This window comes from Lithobates pipiens, unplaced genomic scaffold (genome assembly GCF_037356315.1).
Source record: "Lithobates pipiens isolate NorthernLeopardFrog02 unplaced genomic scaffold, aLitPip1_a1.2 Scaffold_30, whole genome shotgun sequence".
Taxonomy (NCBI): domain Eukaryota; kingdom Metazoa; phylum Chordata; class Amphibia; order Anura; family Ranidae; genus Lithobates; species Lithobates pipiens.
Window position 1 is genome coordinate 114,002,274 of NW_027507791.1, and position 15,490 is coordinate 114,017,763.

Genomic DNA, 15,490 nt, shown 5'->3' on the forward strand with positions numbered 1-15,490 from the left:
TTTCCATATTGCCAGTCCCTATACCCTCCCTCGGCCCGATCTCTCCATAGACCCTGAGGCGATGGCCTCTAGAGTAATACATTGCAAACCTTACCGGATTGCTCTCGTTCTGCTTACCAACCTGACAAGCACTTAACTGGAGTCTTGCTCGAACTGTATGGTTATGTGAATCTCAATATGTTTTTATGCAAGGTGTACTCTGTTTACTCCAAAACTTAGCTGGTTTTCTGTTCAACCAGTTGTTGGAAATGTTTGTACCTCTGTACTTTTTGTACTTTCACTCCAATAAAAATGTGTTTAAAAAAAAAAAAAAAAAACATTCAACCCATCAACATTAGTAATAGACAAAATTAACAAAATAAATCAGCATAACAGTTGTGGCCTAACATATAACCGGTACCTAGCCGATTCCCACCGACCAATCCTCTTAATGACTTCCGACGGAAGTCCCCATCGAGCTGCTTCAGTAGCCGCCCCTATCCTAAAAGAGTGGGAAGCATACTCACCTGAAGGAAGACCAGCTGCCTCCAGACACTTCCGAAAAACCGCAGAAAATTGGAACCTGGACAGGCAGGATCCATCCTGATGTACCAACAACGCTCCCTCCCCCGGCGGGCGGAGTGCCAAAAACCGCTGCATACCCTAACTGGACAAAGCTGCTCCTCCACCCCTGGAAACAACTCTACCCAGGCCCCCCTTCCTTCCTGATCCATCTTCGACTTCCTAATCCAGATCCTTACCTTGCCTCCCGAGCATTGGACGTCACACCACCGCAGTCCACCAGCCACCCTCCTGGACGGCGAGACTAGCTCCCCAATCCGAAAGGCCCCAAAGAACGCCAGCACAAATGCCGCTTTAAACAGTACTACCTCGTAACCCGTTGAACACACCTCCCCCAACACTGACAGAACTGACCCCAGCACCGCAAAAGAAACAGGGCGCCTGGAGTCGCGTTTGTGGGAACCCCTTCTGTAACCCCGCAGAGCCCTGCGGACCAAAAATGCCTTTGTGACATCCACCCTACCTTCCATCTGAAACCAGAAGGCCAACGCAGCCATCTTCCGTCCTATGGCTGCCCCAGACACTCCCCTTGCATGATTAGCACATACAAAGATCAACACCAGCATCTCCATCCCTTCCAGGCCCCCCATACCTCCTACCTCATGCACCAAGACCAACCATTCCTGCCAAACTTTCTGATAAGCCTTCCACGTTCCTGCGTTGAGAGACTGTCTGATCAATCCTGCGGCGACTCCAATGCAACCGTCCACAGCTCCTGCAGGCACTGTTCCCCTTCCCGACGTGCCTCCGGTGCCAATTTGCGAAACGTGTCCCACTGGAAACGAGACAAAGCATCCGCTAAGCCATTGTCGACCCCAGGGATATGCACAGCATATATAAACGCATTTATGCGCAAACAGCAAAGCACCAGGCGTCGCAACAACCTTATCACCGGGGGAGAAGAGGCCGAGATGTTATTAATGGCCATCACCACCCCCATGTTGTCGCAATTGAATCGCACCTTCCTGTTCTCCAAGACCTCCCCCCACAACTCCACAGCTAAAACGATGGGGAATAATTCCAGCAAGACTACGTTTTTGAGAAAACCCGCTTCTCTCCAACTCTCCGGCCACGGACCCGCGCTCCACCTACCCTGACAGTAAGCGCTATAGCCACCCGAACCGGCCGCGTCCGTGAACAGGACCAGATCAGCATTGCCGACCGGCCCAACCTGCCAAATGGCCCGCCCATTGAATTCCGCCAGAAAGGAATCCCAAATCTTCAAGTCTTCCTGTAACTCCCTCGTCAACCTCACAAAGTGATTCGGCATGCGCACCCCCGCCATGGCAGCCGCCAATCGTCTACAGAAAATGCGCCCCATAGGGATAATCCTGCAAGCAAAATTCAATTTGCCGAGCAAGCACTGCACTTCCTTCAAGCGAAGCTTACGCTTGCCGCTGGCCACACACACCTCCTGCCTCAATGCCACCAATTTGTCCTCTGGCAATCTACACTCCATTGCCATCGAATCAATCGTGATTCCCAGGAAAATCAAGTCCGATTTTGGGCCTTCTGTCTTATCCGCCGCTAGGGGGATCCCAAATCTGTTCGCTAAATGTTGAACTGTCCCGAGCAAAATGCCGCAACCACGAGAATCCAGGGGGCCTATGCATAAAAAATCATCCAAATAGTGGATAATAGAACTCACCCCCGCAACCTCCCTAACTGCCCATTCAAAAAATGAGCTGAACCGTTCAAAATATGCACAAGAAATGGAACATCCCATCGGGAGACACCTGTCCACGAAGTATTCCCCCTGCCAGCAACAACCCAACAAACACATGCTCTCGGGGTGTACCGGCAACAACCGAAAAGCCGATTCCACATCGGTTTTCGCCATAAGCGATCCCCTACCATATCTTCTCACCCACGCTACTGCCGCATCAAATGATGTATAGGTAACCGCACATGCCTGCGGGTCAATACCATCATTAACCGAGCCGCCCTTAGGGTAGGACAGATGATGAATCATCCTGTACTGACCCGGTTCCTTTTTCAGAACAACACCTAACGGGGAAACAACTAAACCTGGCAGCGGCGGATCCACGAACGGGCCCGCCATCCGCCCTAACGCCACCTCCTTGGCCAATTTGGCCGACACCACCTCCTGATGGAGACGGGCCGACCTCAAATTATCCGAGATCGTGGCACCTCCCGCACCATACTCGGAATCCTAAACCCTTCCCTAAAGCCAACCTCCAAAAACTGCGCTGCCGCCCTGTCCGGATACCTACTTAGAAAAGGAAGCATCCTTACCAGACTCACCGGCGTCATCCCTTTTTCCAGCGTTGTCCCCTGGCCGACCCTTGCCCTGCTTAAAGCAACGCAGGAAGGGGTGGCTCCCGCTACAGCCAGAGCACTCGTGCTTGTATCTGCACGCTGACCCAAAACGGCACGTTCCTTCATTGAACTGCCAGCAGACCCCTTTCTTTTTAGGGGCCGGCGATCCTGCGGAGGAAGCGCCGCCGGCCCCCCCTGGAAAAAACTGACCTGACCCCCTTGAAGAAGTCATCAACTTCATCCAAAGACTAATGTCTTTGTGATCCCATCTGAAGGCGAACTGCCTTCCGCTGACGAAACTGTTCGTCATACCGAAGCCATGCCAAACCCCCATAAACCCTATGAGCCTCACTGATCGCCTCAAGATAGCAAAACAGTGCGGAGCAATTTTCCGGGGCCTTTTCCCCGATCACACTTGCAAAAATCGCAAACGCCTGCAACCAGTTTGCAAATGTGCGCGGGATTAATCTATACCTCCTCTTCTCTTCTTCATCCTTTTTACTCTCATCTGGCTTTACCCGATCTAAATTAAATTTCTCCAAGGGGAGCAGGGAAAAAATTTCCAAAAACTCGTCCTTCCAAATCTTTTCCCGCACCTCCTTCTTCAAGTGAGCCCCTAACAGGCCCTCAAAACACACGTATACCTCACAACGCGCTGCGTCCGCTAAACGCACCTTGTCCAAATCCTTGTCTCCCGCCTCTGATCCAGTCTTAGTACCCCCGGCTTCCTTTTCCGTCTGCGTCTCCGTTGTCACCGACACCTTCTGCGCTGTTCCTCCCCCACCTGACGGCCCCCCCACCACCGCAGGCAGAAGAACCCACGGCGTCACCGGAGCTGGGGGTCTCACCTCCCCCCTGTCCAATCGCCGTAGCAGCTCCCTGAGGGACTCCCACAAACCCTGAGACCCGTCCCCCACCCCCTGCCTGGCCTGAGCACTGCCCTCCCCCATCCCCCCCCCACAACCTCCACGCTCCCCCCCTAAGACCCCCCCTCCCCCCAATACGTCCCCACTCCCCTCCCTTACATCCCCCCCTACCCCCCCCCCCCACAACTCCCCCCACCCCACAAGACAATGCAGAATGTGAGCACTCACCAGGCTGTCCCAGGCAATAGGAACCTCCAGCCGCCCCACCGGATACTCCTGCAGCCTCCTGGGGATCTTCAGACAGCTCTCCTTCCTCACTGCTGCTGCCAGCCCGGTCCACCGATCGTTGCGACTGCTGATGTCCTTCAGGTCCTCCTCTTCCCCTGGGCACTGCAGCGCTGGGCACAGGAGAAAAGCTGACATTCCTTTAGAGTGCTCTGTCCAGGATTCAAAATTGGCGCCGAAACGGTGATGTCATCAAGCCGCGCCGCACTCCCGTCCACCACACAGGCATTCCCATGGCCAGCCCTCCCAGGACCCACGCTGAGCCTGGAGGCGGGGCCTCCCGACTGACGTGAAGCCCTGGCGCGATCCTGCACACTGCCAGCAGCCAAGATGGAGACTCCACGAGGTAAGCCCCCAGCTGCCTCAACTCCCGCACTGGTGCCCGCTTGTCTGCTTCTCCCTCGGTGGACTGCCCCCCGACCGGAACATCGCCGGAGGCAGCAGCCGAATGTATCTGAGCCACGGAGGTGGCAGGAGGGGGTGGGGGCCCGCCGGCCCCCTGAACCTCCCCCCCCTGGGACTTTGCCGTGGATTCCTTCCAGGCCCCCCGCTGGCTGTCCGGAGTGTCCGCTCGGCGGGGGGGGCCTGAAGGGGCCCAGCTGGGGCTCCCATAACGGCGTCGAGTCCTGGGGGTATTGTCTGGGCTCAGGCGCTCCGGGGGTCTAGACCTCCGAGCAGGCATCTGGACAGGCCCTGCTGTGGAAGGACCCTGTCCTACCCCCTGCAGCGTGGCAGCAATCTGGCCCTGAAGCCACTCCGTGCCATGAGCCTCCGCTGCTTCTCTAAGCTGCGCCCAAAGCTCCTGCAACCCACTCATCCTAACTAACCACTCTCTATCTGCTTGCAGGACACAACGTCTCTCCTCGCTTGCTGACCCCCAACTGCTGACTTGCCCCACCCTGGCACATGGACGAAGGACCCACACTCCTCCCCCCCTTGTGACCATCCACCAATGGGGTAAGTACGCCTGCATCCTAAAACCACCCCCACGCTGCTTTTTCCTTAGCCAGTAATTCCCTTGCACCCTGTCATGTATGTCCTGCGCTTCCTTTTTAATACAGCTCCGTACATGTCTCGGCTGGGCAAAGTAACGTACCCCTAGTACGCAATGTAAACACAGCATCTCCCCGTTCTGCCTAGTGACAGGACACTGATCGTCTGCTCCCTGTCATTGGGAGCAGCGATCAGTGTTGTGTCACTGCTAGCCCACCCCCCCACAGTTAGAATCACTCCCCGGGACACACTTAACCCCTCCCCCACCCTCTAGTGGTTAACCCCCTCACTGCCTGTGACATTTTTACAGTAATCAATGCAATTTTATAGCATTGATCGCTGTATTAATGCTAATGGTCCCAAAAATGTGTCAAAATTGTCCGATGTGTCCGCCATAATGTTGTAGTCATGATAAAAATTGCTGATCGCTGCTATTACTAGCAAAAAAAATGCCATAAATCTATCCCCTATTTTGTAGACGCTATGACTTTTGTGCAAACCAATCAATAAATGCTTACTGCGATTTATTTTACCAAAAGTATGTCGAAGAATACGTATCGGCCTAAACTGATGATAAAAGTGTTTTTTTATATATTTTTTGGGGATATTTATTATACCAAAAAGTAAAAAATTATGCGTTTTTTCAAAACTGACGCTTTTTTTTGTTTATAGAACAAAAAAAATAAAAAAATAAAAAACAACAGCAGAGGTGATCAAATACCACCAAAAAAGAAAGCTCTATTTGTGGGGGAAAAAATTACGTCAATTTTGTTTGGGAGCCATGACGTATGACCAACACCAAAAACGCTCATCAAATATCGCATAAAAATGCATTAAAGTCAATTCACAAAAGGAAATAAATAAATGCATGCGGTAATTAAGTACTGGTCCAAGCTTGTGATAACTAGGACAATGGTCAGACCCCCGAGTAATTGGTTTAAAAAATAGATGGGGCAGTGCAGGCTGGAGTAGGTGTCAGCTAGATTTTAGTCAGGAGTTGTTTCTGGAGGCTGGCAGATGGCATAGCAGAGATGATGGAGCCCTTTGAATTCAGTCTTCTGGAATTTAAAGCAAAGCAGCAGGAGGAGAAGATCTCAAGTGATCCTTTTAAAGGAAAGAGGTATTAAGGAGCGCGCACTGCTGGAACAATTCACGGATGCTGATACCCTGCAAAAGTTCAGGTTATCCAAGCCACTTATTGTGGAGCTTTATACCCAACTCATAGGGTACCTTGAGCCCTCAACACAGAGAAGCCACACCATATCAGCCATAACTAACTTGCTGGCTGCCGTACACTTTTTTGGAAAAGCATCATATTAGATGCTTGCGATAACTTACCGTAAGGTTTCATGCGGCATTTAATGCATAATTTGGAAAGATAATTTTAAAGCAGAGTTTTTGTGAATTACAGTTTTTTTTCTGAATGTTGTGCGTTATTTTACCGCATTGGATGCAGTAAAATATCACTTAGTGAATTGTGCCCATTGTGACAGCATGAGGAAGGAATGGCAGCAAGTCTTTACATTGTGTTCAGCTGTGATTGGACACAGCTGATCACATGGTGGTAGGAGCTGTTGTAATTGGTTCTTTATTGCGATCTGTGATCAGCTGTGTCCGAAGGACACAGGTGATCACAGAGTGCACTCGATGCGCGCTTCCCAGAAATCGATGACCGGGTTGTAGCCGTCATTCGCCTATAGTGTGATCGGCTGCAAATACTGTAGCTGTTGACTTTTAATAAAAGGGAACTTACCTGTCCAAAGATCAAGCAACATCCTCACCCAGGTTGGTTTTTTGCCAGTCTTTGGGTCCCTGGCACTGGTATGTTTAAAAGCCAGCTGTAACTCCTTGTTGGGGGGGGGGGGGGGGACATAAAGTAGAACTCCCCTTTTAGTGAGAATTTCTGCTTTAAAAAGCTCATATTGCAGAGCTCTGTGGGCTCTGGGGAGGGATACCAGTGGCTTGTACCTGTGGGGCTGCCCGATGGAGGACAGCTGCTTTCTTAAGTCCTCTGAAAGCTGCCACCCCACAAAATCCTCCTTTGCTGCTATCCTGCCTCATCTTTTCCTCTTCTCCCATCACTAGCACCCATAAATGGTATACCAACTAATCATCTGCCCTACTATCATCAAGATCATCCCTCCTGCAGCAAGTCAGTCATTGCTAAATTCTATAATTTCACTGACTCATTGTCAGTTTGCGGAGTTATGGTGGGATAAGCAAATTAGTAACAGTTGCTGACAACTGGCTGCTCTGCACATGGGAGGACGACGAAAGGGAAGGCTTTCAGCCTCCTGTGTATGCTGTAGCTATATAGCACAACTACTCTTAGATAGAAAAGGCAGATGTGCCCTGCCTCTGGATAGTGCAACCCAAACTCCACTTTGTCCTACAGAACTTGCTCACTCCCAACTATATCCATGTGCAGTACACCCCTGCCCCTCTCAATTTAGGCCTACCTGACAGTTTTAACCATGATTTGCAGTCCAGACAGCTGAAGTAATGTAGCACAATAAAGCACCATATAGCAACGGACTCCCCCTATACAAGCTGTCAGTTCTTCCTTAACTACTCACACACACACACACACACACACACACACATCTGACAAATGTCTGGTGAGAGCCCACCCTTTTATAGGAAGGGGGTTGGCACATAAAGCCCCCACTACTTGCCATTGTACCTCTGCTGACCACAGCTGCAAGGCCAGACAGGGCATTATGGGTCCTTTAAAATCAGGTCCAGGGAATTACACCATACACTTGTGTAGCACTGACCCCCCCGAAGGAGCTGCTGGTTTTATTGGGCTTACCGTTACCTTCTTGACCTGGTCTCTGTCTAGGGTTTCCCGTGGTAGATGGCCCAAAGAAAATGCAGAAACTGACACTGGATCTTCTTTTGTGTTATTTATTTAGAAGATAAAACAAACAGTCTCTTAATGACGGGTAGAGGGTTAGGAGAAAGTTCAGGCACTTTTGGACTGCAAAAATGGAAAGTCTCTCATAGAAGAAATCCAGAGAATAACCGTTTCACAGCTGGATTCTCACAACCTCCGGATAGACCTCCTCTCACTAGGCCTAGCAGCCGGTAGGGTAAAGTAAAGCGAAGTCTCTGCCACAGACTTGAATGTGAATTACTTGAGAAAAGTCTGTGCCACAAACTAGAGCATAACCGAGGGTCATAGACAAATTTAGAGAACTATTATACGGTACCAGTATCTCTCAGCCGGTCCGGCGATACCGTAAGATTGTAAGTCCATGAAGCGTCCTTCAACTGAGCCTCCAGGCTCCTTCAGAGAAACAAGCCTTGTGCATGGCCTCCTCCTGAAGTGTCCTCCCCTGGATGCTTCTCCAGTTGCTGGGCCTCTCCTTAGATGAGACAGCATGGACCACCTTTGAATCCTCAGGCCTCGACATCCATTCAGGCCTGTCCCTGCAGTTACTTCACCTCGGGCTATCCAGCCCCGAGACTCGGAATTGCATGGATCCGCACCCCAGGCCAGGAGGGCTGGTCAGGAGGACCAGAACCAAGCTGACAGAAAATATCTTCTGGACTGGAACCCCGAAGCACGTGCTCTCTGTATCTTAAATACCATCTCCCAGAGTGCACAGCAGGAGAACACTCCCACTGGGCTGGCACTCAATACACCCAACTAGACTGCGTTCTAACCACTTACCGGCGGTGACAGCGACACCTGCGGTTAAGCAGAACGCAATCCAGCCAGACTGGTACTAAAACCACAATTTTAGCAAGATTAGACCTAAAACCCAACTGTGGTTTCAGGAATATTAATTTTCAAAAACATAGTGCATGCTCGTCAGGAGCCGGCATTACACTTGCTAGAACCCTGAACCTCAAAATTCGGGATTTGCAATGAAACCACTGACTGGTTAGTAAAATCAAACTACATCCCTAATTGACAAGCAGCCCATAGACGTTTCTAGATTCAAGCAGCATAGGTTCTGTGTTGCACTTAGCTAACAGAGTGATATAAACAGAGCAGGAGCGCAGTGGGTCTGCTGGCTTTTGTAATGTCTGATCTTTTATTTTAATTCTAGGTGTTGGGGAAGACAAAGGCATAACTAGATATCATGTGACCCCCAGATAACTCTTCCTGTAGCAGTTTGCAGCTGTGACAATACCGGTCATTGATCTTAACAAAAAGTATGCCTAAACTAGGGATAGGCAGCAGGAGGTATATCAGCACTATAAGGGATTGGTGCTGTGGATAAAAGGTATAGTCTGCAACAGGGATGTCCATCTTGCTGCCCCAGACTGCTATGAATGTGACCCAACACAAAATTGAAACTTACTTAACCACTTTCAGACCGGACCAATTTGCTGGTCAAAGACCAGACCACTTTTTGCGATTCGGCACTGCGTCGCTTTAACTGACAATTGCGCGGTCGTGCGACGTGGCTCCCAAACAAAATTGACGTCCTTTTTTTCCCACAAATAGAGCTTTCTTTTGGTGGTATTTGATCACCCCTGCGGTTTTTATTTTTTGCGCTATAAACAAAAATAGAGCGACAATTTTGAAAAAAACGCATTATTTTTTACTTTTTGTTATAATAAATATCCCCCAAAAATATATAAAAAAACATTTTTCCCTCAATTTAGGCCGATACGTATTCTTCTACATATTTTTGGTAAAAAAAATCGCAATAAGCGATTATTGATTGGTTTGCGCAAAAGTTATAGCGTTTACAAAATAGGGATAGTTTTATAGCATTTTTATTAATAATTTTTTATTATTTTTTTTTTTTACTAGTAATGGCGGCGATCTGCGATTTTTATTGTGACTGCGACATTGTCGGGGACCCATCGGACATTTTTGACACATTTTTGGGACCATTGTCATTTATACAGTAATCACTGCTATATAAATGCAGTGATTCCTGTGTAAATGACACTGGCAGTGAAAGGGTTAACCTGTGGGTGGCAGTGTAGGGGTTAAGTGTTCCTAGGGGTGTGTTACTAACTGTGGGGGGGTTGGGCTTTCATTTGGTGTACACTGATCTCTGCTCCAATCACATGGAGCAGAGATCAGCGTCACTAGTTGCTAGGCAGAATGGGAAAATGTTGTTTATACAGCATTTCCTCCATTCGGCCGCTCCGTGAGACGATCGCGGGGATGCCCGCGGCGATCGAGTCCGCGGGTCCCGCGGCCGGACTCACGGGGGTCCCGACCAGCGCGGGAGCGCGCCGCCGGCGGCGCGCTCCCGATGGCACGGCGGCAACGAATATTGGACGTACATGTACGCCAATATGCCTGCCCGTGCCATTCTGTCGACGTACATCGTCGTGCGCTGGTCGGGAAGTGGTTAAAAATCTAGATTTTTTTGGTCATTTTTTGTAAAAAAGCATCTTTACAAAAAATTTGGCAGTGTCTCTTTATTGGACTTTTATTCTTTTTATCTTCCTGAAGAATTATATATTTGTGAGCAATTATTTTCAAGAATGAATCACAGGAAGGGCAAAATTAGTCAAAATATCAGATGAGCACCTTGAGAATTCATTGAGAACTGCTACTACATCCATCAAACTAAATATTGATGCATTCGTTTATTAAAAACAGTGTCAAATATTGCATTAGTTTTATGTTGTCCTATTTTACTTTTATAATAAAAAATATTCAAAAAAAATTGTATTACTCAGGTAGGTACATTATCTAGATCAGTGATTGTTAACCTGTGGTTAACAATCACTGGTTAAAAGGTTGGACACCCTTGGTCTAGACTATTAGGCCAGGTAAGAAAATGCTTCTAAATGCACAGAGGGTAATCTGACTAGCAACAAAATGACATTTGTAAGGTTTTCCTTAACCCCCACCTAGCTTAGGCCCTATAGCAGCTGCATAGTCTGCTTCGGCTTTTGTTACACCACTGAGGGAGGGCTTGGGAAAACGTAACCAAAATGTAACTTAGAATTTCATTTTCGCTTTAATGTTTAACAATAGGGATGAGCTTCGTGTTCGAGTCGAACGTACGTTCGACTCGAACATTGGCTGTTCGTGCGTTCGGCGAATTCCGAACGTTTTGGCCGTTCGCGTCAAAATTCGAGTGACGCGCGCGCGGACCACAATGCACTGCGTTGGCGCAGTGCATTGCTGCCCGATGATTGGCCAAGCATGCACTGTGACCCCGCATGCTTGGCCAATCGCAGCGCCGGCAGCGAGGAGAGCCATGATTGGCCACAGGCATCCTGCCTGTGGCCAATCATAGCTCAGGCTGTGTAGTGCACGCCCCACACTATATAAGGCCGCCTTTAAGGCGGCCTCCTGTAGTGTGTTACTTTGCATCTGAAGCAGTGGGTGTTCTGTGTACCTTCAACACAGTACACACCAATCGTTTTTGGCTGATTTCCTATCTTGCTGCTGTGTAGTGGTTGTTGTCTGTGCCCTGACTGCAGTATACACCACTATATTCACCTCACCTATATAGCTAGTGATCTAGCTTTAACCACTTAACAACTGCCCATTGCCGATTAACGGCTTCAGGGTGGTTGTTTAACTCAGAGAGGCCGTTAATTAACGGCCTCCCAGAATTCTGCTCTCGCGTGCCCCGAGGTGTGCGCACTCGAGAGCATCCGTGACCGCCGGGTCCATAGGACCCGGCGCATCACGGTAAACGGCCGCTCATAGCGGCCGTTTACCACGTGATTGCTCCGTCAAATGACGGAGTGATCACTTGGAAACAAACCGGCGTCATGTTATGACGCCTGTTCCTCCCTCCCCTTTCTGTACCGATCGGTACAGCGGAGGGGAAAGAGATCGGTGTCAGCAGCGATGTGGGCTGCATCTGCAGTGCCCACATCGCTGCTCACCGAATTTAACCCCTCAATTCCCTGCCAATACTCTGCAATACCAGTGCATACTCTGCAGTACCCCGCCATTACTCTGCAGTACCCCGCCATTACTCTGCAGTACCCCGCCATTACTCTGCAGTGCAGTACCCCGCCATTACTCTGCAGTGCAGTACCCTGCCATTACTCTGAAGTGCAGTACCCTGCCATTACTCTGCAGTGCAGTACCCTGCCATTACTCTGCAGTACCCCGCCATTACTCTGCAGTACCCCGCCATTACTCTGCAGTGCAGTACCCCGCCATTACTCTGCAGTGCAGTACCCTGCCATTACTCTGCAGTGCAGTACCCTGCCATTACTCTGCAGTACCCCGCCATTACTCTGCAGTACCCCGCCATTACTCTGCAGTGCAGTACCCCGCCATTACTCTGCAGTGCAGTACCCTGAAATTACTCTGCAGTACCCCGCCATTACTCTGCAGTACCCCGCCATTACTCTGCAGTGCAGTACCCCGCCATTACTCTGCAGTGCAGTACCCTGCCATTACTCTGCAGTACCCCGCCATTACTCTGCAGTACCCCGCCATTACTCTGCAGTACCCCGCCATTACTCTGCAGTACCCCGCCATTACTCTGCAGTGCAGTACCCCGCCATTACTCTGCAGTGCAGTACCCCGCCATTACTCTGCAGTACCCCGCCATTACTCTGCAGTACCCCGCCATTACTCTGCAGTGCAGTACCCCGCCATTACTCTGCAGTGCAGTACCCCGCCATTACTCTGCAGTGCAGTACCCTGCCATTACTCTGCAGTACCCCCCATTACTCTGCAGTAACCCCCATTACTCTGCAGTACCCCCCAATACTCTGCAGTACCCGCCATTACTCTGCAGTACCCCCAATACTCTGCAGTACCCTGCTATTACTCTGTAGTACCCCGCCAATACCCCGCCAATACTCTGTAATACCCTGCCATAAATTGCCATACCCAGCCATACTCAGAGATACCCAGCCATACTCGGTGATACCCTGAAATACCCAGCCATAGACGCCCCCCACCCCTCACCGCCCTCCGGTGCTTCTACCAACTCGCCAGTACGATCAAAGCCAGAATCTTTTTTTTATTTTTTATTTCAGGCTTCCCAGCCTAGAGGTGAGATGTGGGGTCATATTGACCCCCCAGATTTCACTGTAAAGAGGACCTGTCACCCCATATTCCTATTACAAGGGATGTTTACATTTCTTGTAATAGGAATAAAAGTGATCAAAAATATATTTTTGGGAAAAAAAATGTCAAACTAAAATAAATAAAGTAAAATGAACAATAAAAAAATAAAATAAAAATTAAAGCGCCCATGTCCCCATGTGCTCGCATGTGCCACACATGTGAGGTATCGCCGAGAATGTTAGAGCGAGAGCAATAATTCTAGTCCTAGACCTCCTCTGCAACTCAAAACATGTAACCAGTAAAAAAATATTTAAAGCGTCGCCTATGGGGATTTTTTAAGTAGCGACGTTTGGCGCCATTCCACGGGTATGTGCAATTTTGAAGAGTGACATGTTTGATATCTATTTACTCAGCATAACTTCATCTTTCACTTTATGCAAACATTGGGCTAACAAGTGGTTAATAATAGAGCTTGCAGTCAGTAGTGTTAGGAGATAGTGCGTGCTGTCTGCGTGCTCTGTACCCAGTACATACCGCTATAATATAGGGCAGGCCCCTACTTTCAAACATCCAACTTACAAACATCTCCTACTTGCAAACGCAAGGAGACAGCAGCAAGTGAGATGAAAAAAGATGGACGACAAAACAAATTATACAGGGGTGATAACCCTTCCCTATGTTTTCCAAAAAGCTTAAAGATAGTTTTTTTGACTGGAGCTACACTTTAAAAATGTACCGGTTGAAAATGACAAACAGATTCAACTTAACACAACAAACCTACACAGTCCCTGTCTTGTTTGCACCGCCTGTATACTGCTGTTCTGAGTATATAGGGCCTGGGGGCCACACGCATTTCCTTTTTTTAATATGGGTACGGGGTTCCCCTTAATATGCGTACAAGACCCAAATAGGCTGGTAATGGGCAGGGAGGGCTACCCATGCCATGTTTCTCAATGATTTTCAACCATATTGCAGGAACCAGATATAACATTAAAACCGCAAGCAGTTTTAAATGGTGTTATTTCCGTTTAATGTCATTTTGTGCAGGGACTGTTCTAAACACGGGAAACACGTGGCACTTCACAGGCATACTACAGACACCCCGCAGGCACCATATTTAAAGGAATATTTCACTTTTTTTTTTCACTTTAATCGTCATTAAAATCAGTGCTCCCGCCAAAACGGTAGTTTTTAAAACTTTTTTTTGCAGTGACCCATGTCCCCTGAGGCAGGAGGCAGGTCGCCAAACCCTTTTTAGGACACTATCTTGCATATTAGCCATTAAAATTAGCACTTTCCAATTCGAACGTTCGAGTCCCATAGACTTCAATGGGGTTCTAACGTTCGTACCGAACGCGGGGGTCGTTCGCAAGTTCTGGTGCGAACCGAACCGGGGGGTGTTCGGCTCATCCCTAATTTAACAACACAAGAGAAAAAAAGTTTCCCCATCACATATTGTAGCAGGCATCTGTGGGCCCAGGGAAAATATCTCATCTGGACTCCATCCTATCTTTTTATCCTCCAAACATAAAATCCGGACAATATAAAACAGAATAAAATAGAGAGCATTACTGGGACATCCAAGTGTGCATGCGAGGACTTTTTTTACATTGCCATGCGGTAAGCATTATTGTATTTCCTATGTTCACTGGTGATTGCTTTTTTGTGCGTGTGTGTAACAAATCCCTAATCTAGCAGCTCCTCTTTTAAAAAGGGGCACACAAAAGCTGCCCTTTCCTTTTGCTCATATGGTTAAGAGCCCTGCTTGATGCCCATTTTTCCTGGTATGCGTTATGCATAATTGGTTGATGAGGCTTTAGTTTTGTATTGCACTGCCACAGCAACGTGGACATATACAGTACTGGTGTGTGTCTGGCTACATTCAGTGCAGTAGTGTGGTTCATATGAAATACTCTGTGTAGAAATTATACCTACCCTTCACAGTACTGGAAACAATGCTGCATCTGTCCCCCGGCACCTCTGCACTGAGAACCGAGTGATCGAACATCGCCGATGACTCGGTTCTCGCAGCTCCCCGAGCAGAGAGCTGCTGCGGGTCAGTTAGCATCTCTCTGCTCTGCCCCTCCTGTGCTCACTGGAGCTCTGAGCTGTTGAGGGGCGGGGATCGGCTGTCTCAGGCTCTCTTCGATTAGAGGCTGAGACGAGCATTAGTCCAGGCACCTAGCGGATCCAGACTTTATTGTTGTGATGATGCGGTTCCTGGACTGATCTGTGTGACGTCAGCAGAGAGTGGACTTCAGACCGTTCTCTGCTGAAAACGAGTCACAGGAGTGCAAAACGAATTGCACTGCTGTGACCCATAGGACAGCCAAACGAGCTCAGGTGGACTTCTCCTTTAATGCTTTTCAGTGTCTGATATATACTAGTTTTGTTCAGTTTCTATTATTGTAGAAACAGACCTGTTTAGCAGCCTTTATTCTATGCTTCTAAAATTATTTCAGCATGATTATTTCATCAGAACTTGAAAGAAAACATGATAATACTATAAATCTTCAATTTAATAAGCTTTATATCT